Source organism: Maniola jurtina, chromosome 7 (assembly GCF_905333055.1).
Source record: "Maniola jurtina chromosome 7, ilManJurt1.1, whole genome shotgun sequence".
NCBI lineage: Eukaryota > Metazoa > Arthropoda > Insecta > Lepidoptera > Nymphalidae > Maniola > Maniola jurtina.
Genome location: NC_060035.1, coordinates 12,766,226 through 12,781,632, shown reverse-complemented (window position 1 = coordinate 12,781,632; position 15,407 = coordinate 12,766,226).

Genomic DNA, 15,407 nt, shown 5'->3' with positions numbered 1-15,407 from the left:
CTAAATTTCTGGTCTGATGGGAGGCTTCGGTCATGGCTAGTTATATGGTTACTATGGCCCTAACGGCCAAGAAATTAGACTGCATCATCACTTACCACTAGAAAAGATTAAAGTCACGGGCTAACTTGTATAAAAAAAGGCTTACATCCTCAAACCAAGCCCCGCTGCCTTGGCTACGACCATGATCAATATCGAGTGGGTTTCGGCTACGCATTGCCGCAAAAGGAAAATATTCTTTCTACTGGACATAACGTCAGTGTTTGATTTCGCCAGCCAGGTTTCTGTATTCCGAAATACGGGGTAACCAGTAAAATACGGGGCCTCTGGCAACCCTAATCGGAAAACACTGTCACATTCAAGTTAATGTCAAATATTTTGTTTTCAATTACAGAAAGCTGCATCAATCATTATTACAATATTTTCTTTGTTGTGATTGGCTGAATTTTTGAGTTTGAGCCAATAAACAGACTGTTTGCCAATTAAACGTCATAACAATATAAATGCCAGAAAGTTTAACCAAATAAAACAAACTTAATGAGAACCTAGTGAGAATGCAAACGGCACACAATTTATAATACATATTATGTTAGTCGTATATAATAGATATTATAGTAGTCGTTCACTTTGGTAATAGTCAGATTGTCATCAGTAAAATTGATATTGGTTGATGTATCGTAAATTATTGTTTCGGTGACAAATATTTTTATTATCTATTTATCTTTGAACAGAATGGAATAGAATGAAATGGAATGGAATACAATGATAAATTTTTATTCCTGTAAACTTTTAGGTAAACTTCAAAGTGTTTTTGGATGGTCAGACAAATTTACCACTGGTTCGGAATGCCGTTCCTACGTTTTCTAGGGTTTCGTACCTCAAAATGAAAAACGGAACTCTTATAGGATCACTTTGTTGTCTATCTGTCTGTCTGTCGTGTGTGTCAAGAAAACCTCTAGGGTACCCGTTGACTCAAAACCATGAAATTTGGCAGGTAACCTAACTGCGTAATTTTGGGTAGTTTTTTTAATCGATAAAGAAAGTTTGCGACATTGTTCAATAAAAAATTTGGATTCCAACTCCTCAATCCTGATGTTGCAGGGGACCTGACTACTAAAGCTAATGGGATTTAAAAAGTGTCGATTATTAATTGATATTGAAGGTATAGGATGCTGTAAGAAATTGCATTCCTAAATCCTGGTGATCCCTCGGGATTTGAAAAGGATCATCCGTTTAAATATTCTTACGTGATACAGAAACAAGTTGCATCCCGGGGACGGGCTATTACGGAGAGGCAACTTTTGTTCTGGGAAATGAAAGGATCGGGATTTTTAAAAACCTAAATCCACGCGAGCGAAGCTGTGGGCATTAGCTAGTTGTAAATATATTTAAAAGCTACTATAAAATAATAAATAAGGTACTTATTTCCTTATATTTTTATTGTATGGCAGCGCGCGGTTTTAAATTATAAATTGCACGTCCTGTCCTTTTCTGTAATACATTTTTTTCTCAATATCTACCGCTTTATCTCATAGCAAGAGTCCGTAAGACATAATACAGTGAAAATAAGCAAAATATACAATTTTTGCAGTTTCCACGTCAGTACCTGTCGAATTTTTCTAACAGTGTAAGCAGCAGAGCTGAGTTTACCATCAAGTGTTGATATGTGGGTGTTCCATAGAAGCTTTGCATCTAACATTATACCGAGAAACACGGGGTTCTCCTTTATTTTCAACATATGATTATTTATCAATGAATTTATGTCATTTAAGGTCCTGGTATTGGGCAGTGTGAATTCAACACACTTAGATTTCTTTGCATTTGGAAGTAAATTGTTAGCAATAAATCAGAGAGTGACCTGTGATATGGCATTACATATAGTATACATTGTCAAAAATTATAATATTAAAGCTGTGCGTATTGCGTGAGGAATAGGTTGCAAGAGAGTTGCAACTTGCAGGGTTTGATGCATGCGCTATTGCCAGCAAACATGAGACATATTTTTATCTACAGGCAACGTCTGAGTAGGTAACGCATACGTCTAACGCAAGTTGAAATGTACCAGTGTATTTAGTTAGACCTATCGACAAGTTTGGAGTTGGGTGCAGTCTAAATGTGGCCCGTGTGTTTAGACTGTCAGTTTCTGTCAGTTTCACGTGACGTCCCCCGCACTTCACCACCCCGCTTGCACAAATCGAGACAGCACGAAATTTTCAAGATTTCTGGGTGTAATTTCTGGTTTTCGTAGTTCCCACACAATTATAACAATATAAAATATATAACGATAATTTTTTTACTACATAATATTCATTAAATTTTCTAGGTCTGTGGTTTTTCCAAATTTCATTAAATTGCTCCATTGTCTAGAAAAACGAGCACAAAGTTGGGCCTTTTTTTAAAGAAAAATACAAATCTTTGAGCCCCTGTAATTTTAAAACTACATATTATTAGAAAAATCTAAAACACCACAGACACAGATATTAGTTTCTAGACTATGTCTGCAAAATTTCATGGACTTTGGTTGCTTAATATTCAAATGAAATGGGAACTACGATTGTATGGAGTAAGTGACGGAGAGAGTCCTGTTAAAATTGTGGCTGTCACTATTAAAATAAACTCAAATAGCGGGTTAATTGCAAGAACACTCTGGGAGAGATATCCAGAAGCTGCAATAATTTATGGCCTTAATACGGAAATAAAATAAAATGTCAAGATATTTTTAATGAATATCAGAATTAATGAAAAGCATACGAATAAAATCTAGGCCAGTAATCTTAACAGACTGTTAATTAGAGGGCTGATAGGTAGGTATAAAAAGAAGGCTTGAGTGAAACCTTGAGTTGAACCGATTCCCATTTAATTGGACCTCCGTTTTGATGACGTCAGATTTATTTAAGGGCCTACCTATTATTGTTTTTGCGCTGTCACACGAAAGCTTAATAATATTTAACAGGAAAGTACAGCTTTAAGGAAAATTCATATAAGACTGATGGACTAAGAGCCAGCGCGTGCCAGACCTTCGTTATTTTGCAAAAGCTGAAAGTTTCTCTGCGTATTGTCTACATAACAGGGAGGAAAGATCAGCGACTATGAAGTTTTGATCATGGTGGCTTTGGGAGATAACAATTAAAAAAGGTGTAAATCTTACATCAAAGTATGTATAACGTATTTTTTTTTATGTTTTCTAGGGAATACCTAGTATTTTTTTTTCTGAGATTTTTTACACTTTTATACCTGTTATCTCCCAAAGCCACCATGATCCAAACTTCATAGTCCCTGATCGTTCCTTCCTGTGTTGGGGATAATACGCAGAGGACCTCAGTTTTTATAAAATAAAGAAGTTCTGGCACGCGCTGGCTCACTCTATGACAGAGACCGTAATAGCCTAGTGGCTATAAGACGTCCACCTCCTATAAATGTATGTAATAAATAAATGATACTATATGGAGCAAAGTTGATAGACGTCTGATATCCGATGGAAGACGCAACCGGCGGAGTGGAACGTGGCCTGAGTGCAGCCAATCATACAACTCGATACCTTGCTACCGTCAGCAAACTAACTAATATTATTTAATAACAATAATAACAATATTAAATATTTGATATTTAATTTTTATAGGTATATTAGCCAACTGTTTCGAAGATATTATCATTCTGGTGCACACACTTATGCACTATAATGCCCCTTACCTATTCCTTTCCTTTCAAAGTCCGATATGACGGCACGGAGTCCAAAGAGACTGCATAGAGAGATGGGCTTACATACTCTCCGAGTCACGAGGGCTTCTCAACAAATATGATCATAATCGTAATAATGCTAACTTAATCATAATTTATTTGTTGATAACGTACGTTGTTCTGATATATCTATTAAATAATTATTACATATACTTATTAAACTATATTCTAAAGACCGAAGATACATACGTGTATTTAGAAATAATTGCTTAGAGCAACGCAGAGACGTAAGCTCTCTTTAGGTATTCTATCCCTTTATATTGAGGAGTGTTCAGAGGAGTTGTTTGAGCTCATTCCACCCCTCTTTCTCTACAATCCACGCACGCCATCGTAAGTTTTACCCTCACCACCTGGGTGCGCAATTCCACCGCTCGTTGTGCCAGATCTTTGTTTCCTGTGAAACTGTGGAACAAACTCCCTTCGACGGTGTTCCCACTATAATTCAAAATGGGGTTATTCAAGGGGCGATCAACAAATTCTTGAAAGGCCGGCAACGCTTGGCGGTTCCTCTGGTGCTGCAAATGTTCATGGATGGCGGTAATCGCTTAACATCAGGTAACCCGCCTGTTCGTTTGCTCGCTATTTTTATAAAAAAAAAAAAAAGAGTTATGATATTGTAAAAAAAATTAAGTCTATTATTTTTTGTCAACGTTACTAAACCAGCTATGGCGGATCTCCTTTCGTACGTCAACGTCAATTTATAAACATAACCTATTAACTTTTCCACAAAATTACTGAAGATTCAAATCGAATACTTGAGCATGAAATATGAAATTATCAATACTCTTTAACTCTCAAATATCGATTTATCTGAAATGTGAAATATTATCTTTATTTTATAATTTATAGACTAGCGCTTGGCTGCAATCAGACCTGCTGGCAAGTGATGATGCAGCATAAGATGGAGCGTGCTTGCCTAGAAGATTCCTATTTACTCTCGAATTAGAGGTACCTATATTAAAAGTGGAGGGAAAACTAATGCTGGAAGGGGGTTTCATTTCCTAGCGGTTCGGATTAGAAACGAGGAAGCAAATCGCTTCGTACGTGCCCGAGGAATCTATATACTAATAAATAAAATTGGAGTGTCTGTCTGTAATTTCGAAATAACTACCTCATATTAAGCTCATATGGTTATTTGAACGATACCAACACTAAATAACACGTTTTTAAAATTTTTGTCTGTCTGTCTGTCTGTCTGTCTGTCTGTCTGTTTGAAAAGGCTAATTTCCGGAACGGCTGAACCGATTTTGACGGGATTTTCACAGACAAGTTGAGGATTGACCAGGGCGTAACATAGGCTACTTTTTTAACCGACTTTCAAAAAGGGAGTTGTGTTTTTCTACCTATGTACACCGAAATCTCCGAGATTTCTGAACCGATTTGCGTAATTTTTTTTTAATCGATAGAGAAACTTTGCACCATTGTTTCATAAAAAATTTGGAGTCCAACTCCTCAATCCTGATGCTGCAGGGGATCTGACCAATCCACGCGAGCGAAGCTGCGGGCATCAGCTAGTTTTAACTACGCACGGATGCAGACCTTGACGATGCCTTGTAGTACGATGGTAGAAAGGTGAAGGAGGAACCAGGTCAAAAATTTTTTACCCACACACTCTGAAATGTATTTTGATTGCTTTAGACGTTAGCATGGCAATTTTAAAATTACTTCAACCTTGCCTTTTTCGCAATCACGTAAAATCAAAATTTTAATCTAATTTCGCCACCTCCGATGCTATTACTAAAACACTTAAGAGGATACTTGTCAACAAGCCCCCGTCGATTTCCTACGTATGATATTATTGTTCTTATCTCTATTTGCCCTGGTTCGTGCATTCTCGGTTCCTAGATCGGTACATTTGTGATATCCAATTCAAATTGCTGTGATTGGCTGAATTTACCATGTTCTTGCTGCGACAGTGAGTTTGAGCCACTAGCGGAACAATGTTAGCCGGTCAGAAATGATTGCAATTAGTCAACCTGTTTGACGTCCGTGTTCTGTTTTCGATTACAAAAAAGCAAAAATTGTTGTTGCAATCATCAATTTTAGCAAATAGTGAAAGAGAGTCGGCCAATCAGAGGTCACAACTACCGCCACACTTTCTGTCAAACTTTGGCAGTAGGCCTGCCGAGTAATGAAAACAAATTTTTCATTCTGTCTAGGTGTAGGGTAGGTGTAGGGTTGCCACCTGCCTCTTTTAGATTTACAGGCTACCACCATCAAAAATACGGGGTTTAGATTTGTTTACGGGAGACATTGTTTCTTATATATTGTTGTATTATTGTATTGTTTATTATTGTATTTGAAGAAATAGGCGGTGGTTCTCTCTGAAAGCTTATTTAGATATTTCAGTTTATTTGTATGTTTTGTATTTTTTCTCTGTATGTTGCCGGGTCTTGATCGGTGAACTGTGTTTGCAATGTGGTTTTAAATAAAAGATTATTTATTTATTTCAATAGCTTTTAAAAACTCTTCATTTTGTAAAACAAAATGCATGTTAACTTAAAATTACATTTAACTTGTAATTCCACCTTCAAAGTATCAATACCATGGCCGTAGCCAGGAATTGATTTCGGGAGAGGTTTTATCAGGGCCGGAACTGAATCCTGTCATGAGGAAAAATACGTTCGCTCAACTTTATGGGCTAATTACCTGGTTAGTTGAATTTCGCCTTTCAATTTGATAGTGGAATAAAATACAACAATGAAAAAGCGCAGCGCAGTGAGCGTAAGTGTTTTTGGTTCAATACAGAAAAAAATAAGTGAAAGGGAAACGAGTTTAGCCATAGCAAGATACTTCTTTACCAAAATTTTGATACTTACTATTCAGAGGTAACTTGCACCCCAGAAACGAACATAAGCTTTTTATCCCGGAAAATCCCCCACGGAATTTTTAAAAACCTAAATTCATGCAGACGAAATTGCGGGGCATACACCAAGTAATACAAATTCAAAACGCGAGTGAAGCGAGCGCGAAATGTTTGATATATTTCCAAAAAAAATTGGTAAGCAAATGCAAGAAATAGTGTAAGTATTATTTTAGGTTTAGGTTTTTGACGGTCTCCCAGACGCAGTGGCCATTTCTAAATTTCTGGTCTGGTGGGAGGCTTGGGTCATGGCTAGTTATATGGTTAGTATGGCCCTACCGGCCAAGAAATTAGACTGCACTATTACCACTAGGAGAGATTAAAGTCAAGGGCTAACTTGTATAAAAAAAGGCTTAGATCCTAAAACCAACCTCCGCCTCTTTGGCTACGGCCATGATCAAAATCGAGTGGGTTTCGGCTACGCAGGTATTATTCTACGCATTGTCGCACAAGGAAAATATGTATTCTTTCTACTGGACATAACGTCAGCGTTTGGTTTCGCAAGCCAGCCCGGCTGAATTTGTAAAAAACCGGCCAAGTGCGAGTCAGACTCACGCACCGAGGGTTCCGTATTCGGGTATTTTTTTTCGACATTTTACACAAGAAATCAAAACTGTTATGCATTAAAAAAAATATGCATAAAAAGAAATAAAAATCTGTCTTAGAATGTACTGGTAAAGTCCTTTCATATAATAACCCACTTGATTTAATATTTAGTTACTTTGAAAATTGAAAATACTAATATTTGTTCATGAACACATGACAGACGAAGAGACGGACAGACGGACAGATGGACAGACAGACAGACGGACAGACGGAAAGACAGACAGACGGACAGACAGACAGACAGCGAATTGATCCTATTTCCTTTTTGCTTTTGAGGTACGGAACCCTAAAAATATTTAGTTTTATTTGCCTCATATTTTATTTTCATAATTACGGGTTTCTGTATCCTGAAATACCAACCAGTAACCAGTAAAATACGGGGCCTCTGGCAACCCTACTCGGAAATCACTGTCACATTCAAGTTAATGTCAAATATTTTGTTTTCGATTACAGAAAGCTGCATCAATCATTATTAAAATATTTTATTTGTTGTGATTGGCTGAATTTTTGAGTTTCAGCCAATAAACAGACTGTTTGCCAATTAAACGTCATAACAATATAAATGCCAGAAAGTTTAACCAAATAAAACAAACTTAATGAGAACTTAGTGAGAATGCAAACGGCACACAATTTATAATACATATTATGTTAGTCGTATATAATAGATATTATAGTAGTCGTTCACTTTGGTAATAGTCAGATTGTCATCAGTAAAGTTGATATTGGTTGATGTATCGTAAATTAGGTATTGTTTCGGTGACAAATATTTTTATAATCTATTTATCTTTGAACAGAATGGAATAGAATGAAATGGAATGGAATACAATGATTAATTTTTATTCCTGTAAAGTTTTAGGTAAACTTCAAAGTGTTTTTGAATGGTCAGAAAAATTTACCACTGGTTCGGAATGCCGTTCCTACGTTTCTAGGGTTTCGTACCTCAAAACGAAAAACAGAACTCTTATAGGATCACTTTGTTGTCTATCTCTCTGTCTGTCGAGTGTGTCAAGAAAACCTCTAGGGTACTTCCCGTTGACTCAAAACCATGAAATTTGGCAGGTAACCTAACTGCGTAATTTTGGCTAGTTTTTTTAATCGATAAAGAAAGTTTGCGACATTGTTCAATAAAAAATTTGGATTCCAACTCCTCAATCCTGATGTTGCAGGGGACCTGACTACTAAAGCTAATGGGATTTAAAAAGTGTTGATTATTAATTGATATTGAAGGTATCTATACCAAGTAAATACTTTGTCGTTGACCTCAACCCTGATGCTGTAAGAAATTGCATTCCTAAATCCTGGTGATCCCTCGGGATTTGAAAAGGATCATCCGTTTAAATGTTCTTACGTGATACAGAAACAAGTTGCATCCCGGGGACGGGCTATTACGGAGAGGCAACTTTTGTTCTGGGAAATGAAAGGATCGGGATTTTCAAAAACCTAAATCCACGCGAGCAAAGCTGTGGGCATTAGCTAGTTGTAAATATATTTAAAAGCTACTATAAGATAATAAATAAGGTACTTATTTCCTTATATTTTTATTGTATGGCAGCGCGCGGTTTTAAATTATAAATTGCACGTCCTGTCCTTTTCTGTAATACATTTTTTCTCAATATCTATCGCTTTCTCTCATAGCAAGAGTCCGTAAGACATAATACAGTGAATATAGGCAAAATATACAATTTTTGCAGTTTCCACGTCAGTACCTGTCGAATTTTTCTAACAGTGTAAGCAGCAGAGTTGAGTTTACCATCAAGTGTTGATATGTGGGTGTTCCATAGAAGCTTTGCATCTAACGTTATACCGAGAAACACGGGGTTCTCCTTTATTTTCAACATATGATTATTAATCAATGAATTTATGTCATTTAAGGTCCTGGTATTGGGCAGTGTGAATTGAACACACTTAGATTTCTTTGCATTTGGAATTGATTTGGAAGTAAATTGTTAGCAATAAATCAGAGAGTGACCTGTGATATGGCATTACATATAGTATACATTGTCAAAAATTATAATATTAAAGCTGTGCGTATTGCGTGAGGAATTGCGTATTGCGTGAGGAATAGGTGCAACTTGCAGGGTTTGATGGATGCGCTATTGCCAGCAAACATGAGACATATTTTTATCTACAGGCAACGTCTGAGTAGGTAACGCATACGTCTAACGCAAGTTCAAATGTACCAGTGTATTTAGTTAGACCTATCGACAAGTTTAGAATCGGGTGTAGTTTAAATGTGGCCCGTGTGTTTAGACCAGTTTAGACTGTCAGTTCCGCCCCCTGTCACCGTCGGGGGTTGGTCATCCCCCGCACCTCACCACCCCTCTTGCAGAAATCGAGACAGCACGAAATTTTCAAGATTTCTGGGTGTAATTTCTGGTTTTCGTAGTTCCAACATAATTATAACAATATAAAATATATAACGATAATTTTTTTACTGCATGATATTCATTAAATTTTCTAGGTCTGTGGTTTTTCCAAATTTCATTAAATTGCTTCGTTGTCTAGAAAAACGAGCACAAAGTTGGGCCTTTTTTTAAAGAAAAATACAAATCTTTGAACCCCTGTAATTTTAAAACTACATATTTTTAGAAAAATCTAAAACACCACAGACACAGATATTAGTTTCTAGACTATGTCTGCAAAATTTCATGGACTTTGGTTGCTTAATATTCAAATGAAATGGGAACTACGATTGTATGGAGTAAGTGACGGAGAGAGCTCTGTTAACGGCAAATTGAAAGCAATCTTAGCTGACATTAATAAGGTGTTAAGATAAAAAACGATGATTTCGTGACTTTAATCACCCACATAAATAATCTTGAACGAGATATGTATCTTTGATTTGTTTGCAAAGTTACTATAATGGTGCAGATTCAGTACTATGTAATTTCTAATGACAGATTTTTAACCCCCGACCCAAAAAGAGGTTTGTTATAAGTTTGACGTGTGTATCTGTGTATCTGTCTGTGGCATCGTAGCTCCTAAACGAATGAACCGGTTTTAATTTAGTTTTTTTTGTTTAAAAGGTGGCTTGATCGAGAGTGTTCTTAGCTATAATCGAAGAAAATCAGTTCAGCCGTTTGAAAATTATCAGCTCTTTTCGAGTTTTCCTATAGAGGTTTTGTATAGGGGGTTTTTAAAATTTTGAGTTATTACGAACATGCGTGATACAGCTGCATGAAGCAGATAAATGTACTGAGATGAATATCGGAAGTCAGCAATATGCTGAAATGACGCCGAAATTAAAGCTTGTATTTTCAACATTACTCTGAATTTTAAAAGAAATGGCAAAAATATATTTCTCTTTATTAAAATTCATCAACAACCAGATCAGGTTCTCTGACGAGATGAATAGAATTTCGGATTAGATTCGATTCCTTGAACTATAGTAATATTATTGTCTCGAGTGTTATACGAGTAGTTTACAGTACACTCGTATAACATTACTGCAATATCTGATTTAATACCTAGAAGCATACTAATGATAATTTTATTGTTTTGTTACTCTTCAAACTCAGCTCGGAGGTCCTGGGATAAGATCCTGACCTTTAGTTATTCGGCCTTAATTAATTAAATATTACTTACCTCAACAGTATAGGAAAACATTGAAAGAAGTGAGGAAACCTGCAACCTGAGAGTTCCCTTTTATCTTCCTAAAGATGTGTAAAGTCTGCCAATCCGCACTTGACCTGTGTGGTGGACTATGGCAAATGAGTAGGTGAGTCATCTGATGTTAAGTGATTACCGCCACCCATGAACATTTGCAGTACCAGAAGAACCGCCAATGCGTTGCCGGATTTTTACCTTCATGTTGTGAAAAAAATTGTGTAATACGAGGGCGAATTACGATCAAAACAAATATATAAATGAACATAATTTTATGACAGATCTATGGATATCCAAGCTAGGGTGGCGTCAATGACCCCCCGTATAGCGTGGGGGTGAATATAATACACATAAAATTACACATTTTTACAACGTGACTAATTCACGATTGATCTCTATCAAAGAAAGAATTAACAAGGGGAAATATGAAGGGAAAAATTATAGTTATTTTGCGATTGCGTGTAGCTTTGACCCCTAGTATAATTATGCACGAGTCGCGTATTTTTGCAAATGACGCGAAGGAAATGCAAGTAAAAATAAGTGTTGATACTCTAGTGGTTAAGACGTTCAGCCTTAAAGTCGGAAGGTCCGACGTTCGATGCTGACCTCTAATTTTTTGTAGTATAAGTAGAAGTATGTGTGAAGGGAAGACATCGTGAAGAAACCTACTATGCCTATGACTGATCTATCGACGCACAGCTCAAGCACGAACGGATCGGGCTGTTTGACATGTAGATTGTAGATAGTTATTATGATGTCTACTACATCCGCTAAGAAAGGTTTTTGAGAATTCAACCCATAATGGAATACAGTAGAGATAGATAGAGATCGACTACCATGCAGACGAAGTCACGGGCATACGCTAGTTTTATTATTATGAGTGTTTTAAACAACCTGTACGATTTACACAATTTATCAAGTCTACCAAATTATAACAAGGCTCAGCTGGTTAAACTTTGTAATCAAATTCAACTTTATAATTTGTTGCCACGTAAACTTAGTTGAAGAAATTCACACACGCAAATGAGTAAAACTTGGTAACTTTCATGTAAATCAGTTTACTTCTACTTATCATTAATCACCACTGTCATCAATCAGACTTTACTTTGTAGATCTGTATATATAAAAGGAAAAGCTGACTGACTGACTGACTGATCTGTGGGGAGTAAATATATTGACACACACAATTCCACACACTATTTATTTTTATTATTATTTATATTTACAATGAGTAGGCAGACGCAAGCGCACGCGGAACAAGCGCGTGCAGGTAGGTAGGTGCGGCGAGAGACTAGTTCGAAACACGATGCGCGCGCGCCGCGCCGCGGTCCGGTGCGGAGCGCGGGGCAAGCAGAGATGGCGCGAGGTGTGGTCCCACCTCACGCGCGGCAGCGGTCTCGGTGTGAACCGCCACATCTTCCCCCTGGCTAGACTGTAGCTACCAGCTACGGTCGATAATAATCAGGGAACTTGACGAGCCGGCCACTTCTCGTCCTCTTCGCTTCAGTGGTGCTAGGAGTAGCAGTGGAAGATGATGACGTAGGTGTTGCGTCTATCTCTGGAACCTTTGTTTCTCTCGCGACGTATGCCGGTTTCAGTCTATCGATGGATACATTGTTTGGTTTCCCGTGAATATCAATGGAGAAGAATTTCGGTTGCCTTTTCAAGACTTTGAAAGGTCCGCTGTAAGGGGGTTCTAGTGAACTTCGAACATGGTCATGGTCATATCAACGCACAGCTCAAACTACTGAACGTTTGGCATTTACTTTACAGTAAGTAGGTATAGATCGATGACACGTCGCAAGAACAAATGACTGATTGATCGATCACCACATCCGCATCTGTCGAGGACGCTCGCTAACTTTCACTTTATTGCTAACTGATCAATAACTTCACTGAAGAAAGATAGAAAAGATAAAATACTATATCTGTATCTTTTCATACCTACCTTTGGCTAGTAGTGCACTGAGGCGTCAAGGCACTGATTACAGCAGTGATCGATGACACGTCGGAAGAACAAATGACTGATTGATCGATCAACACATCTGCGGAGGACGCTCGCTAATTTTCACTTTATTCCTAACTGATCATTAACTACACCGAAGAAAGATAGCAAAGATAACCCTTCCTTTCGGCTTTGCCGTAGTCGGGTAGTAAAATATCTGTATGTTTTCATACCTACCTTTGGCTAGTAGTACACTGAGGCGTCGAGGCGCTGATTACAGCAGTGATCGATGACACGTCGCAAGAACAAATGACTGATTGATCGATCACCACATCCGCATCTGTCGAGGACGCTCGCTAACTTTCACATTATTGCTAACTGATCAATAACTTCACTGAAGAAAGATAGAAAAGATAAAATACTATATCTGTATCTTTTCATACCTACCTTTGGCTAGTAGTGCACTGATGCGTCAAGGCGCTGATTACAGCAGTGATCGATGACACGTCGCAAGAACAAATGACTGATTGATCGATCAACACATCTGCGCAGGACGCTCGCTAATTTTCACTTTATTCCTAACTGATCAATAACTTCACTGAAGAAAGATAGAAAAGATAAATTATATCTGTATCTTTTCATACCTACCCTTGGCTAGTAGTGCACTGAGGTGTCGAGGCGCTGATTACAGCAGTGATCGATGACACGTCGCAAGAACAAATGACTGATTGATCGATCAACACATCCGCGGGGGACGCTCGCTAATTTTCACTTTATTCCTAACTGATCATTAACTACACCGAAGAAAGATAGAAAATATAGAAAAAATAAAATATATCTGTATCTTTTCTTTTTTCATATCTATCTTTGGCTAGTAGTGCACTGAGGCACCGAGGCGCAGATTACAGCAGTGATCGATGACACGTTGCAAGAACAAATGACTGATTGATCGATCACCACATCCGCATCTGCCGAGGACGCTCGCTAACTTTCCCTTTCCTAACTGATCATTTACTTTACTGAAGCAATACAGAATTCATGATTTTAACGTGCGATTTGCTCTCATAAACTATGTAAGTAGTAGGTTCAAACTGTAGCGATCACAGTTTATTACAAAATCGGTTCGGTTTCGACAGTCCAACCATTAATTACATCGCTCTTGACCGCTTAAGTGTCACGAAGGAAATTTACTTATTATACAAACATTCATCTTGAATAGCACTCCCAATAGCGGTCAAAGGGACGACGTTTCTTGCCGCTTTACTCTAATACTGCTATTGAAATGAATTAGAGGTCCCAACCACAAAGCCTTAGTAGTTTACAGTTTATTTACGAAAAGGCCAAGTATCAGTCACTAATATTTAGGTAGGTAACCTATAAATGCTAAAGGTCATTTCAATACCACCTTTACAGCTCGTTCACAAAGACTGCGTAGACGTAGCGCGTACCATTGCGTTGTAATGTATGGAACTGTACGAGACATGGCATACCGCTTGCGTGGCGTGAACGTTCGCGTAGATGTAATGCGTTGCAGTTATGTCTGCGGATTCACGCGCGTCACTACGCACGTGTCACGTGTACGTGCTTGGTGTTGATCGGCCTTTAGTAACTGAAAATTACACAACTCTTTCATTTCAGCTTTATGATGGTGATAGTTTAGTCTTTGGTATCCTATTCGGTGGATATAAATAGTGTTCGATCCCTCCTTAAACTTTGTTGTGTGCGTTTTAAGCAATAATAAAATCCCTACTTTAACGGAGAAGGAAACATGAGAAGAAATCTCGTCTTTGCATAATAATATATTATGTGTTGGCAACAACTCGTTCTCACGTTCGGTGTTGCTTGGTGTTGGTGGTTATGCTGTGGTCGTGACGTCAGAGCCCCCTCCATCGAGAAAAAAAGATGGCGCTAGGGCGAGGACGTGGCGTGGAACGACAAGCTTCAGTTGCTGTTTGCGCTCCAACCGATTTACATTGCATTATACGGGTTGATTTTACTATCTGAGACTTTAATTGTTTACATCAGAAGTGTGTAGTAACTTACGCTTTGAGGAAAAATCGGTCGAAACGCAAACGTACTTTTCCACCTAGAGGTCTTCAAGTGCCAGGACACCGTCGGCCGCGATGGAAACGTAATAAGGTATCTCGTAAAGATACCGAAACTGTGAGTACTTTGAATAATTATTAAAGATTAAGTGAATATGGTTTAAATTACTAAATCGTATTCTCAAACTTTTGTATAGTCAGGTGAGATAATTCGTTACTAAACTAAGTTGAAGGTATCAGCTAAAAGTCTGGCACGATTTAATATTGCGTACAGTCTATAAGTGGTCCTCGTGGGAATAGGGATCGGTAAACGAAATTGTCTTTTAGTTCCAAATTCAAAGGAATATGTTTTAAAATGGTTAATTTTTAGTTTGTTCGAATTTTATTTTGGAACTAAATGTTAAATTCACGTTTGTCTCAACTTTTTTTTCGAACAATTTAAATTATAGTGGGTCAATTATTATAGTAGAATCAGTAATATACGTCCTTAGAAGATAATAATTTAAAAACGTGTGACGATTGAGCTTGTTATTTACATAGAAGTTTTATAATAAAAATATTAAACATGTGGGTAGTATACGTGACGAACAAGTTAAAATATTATAGT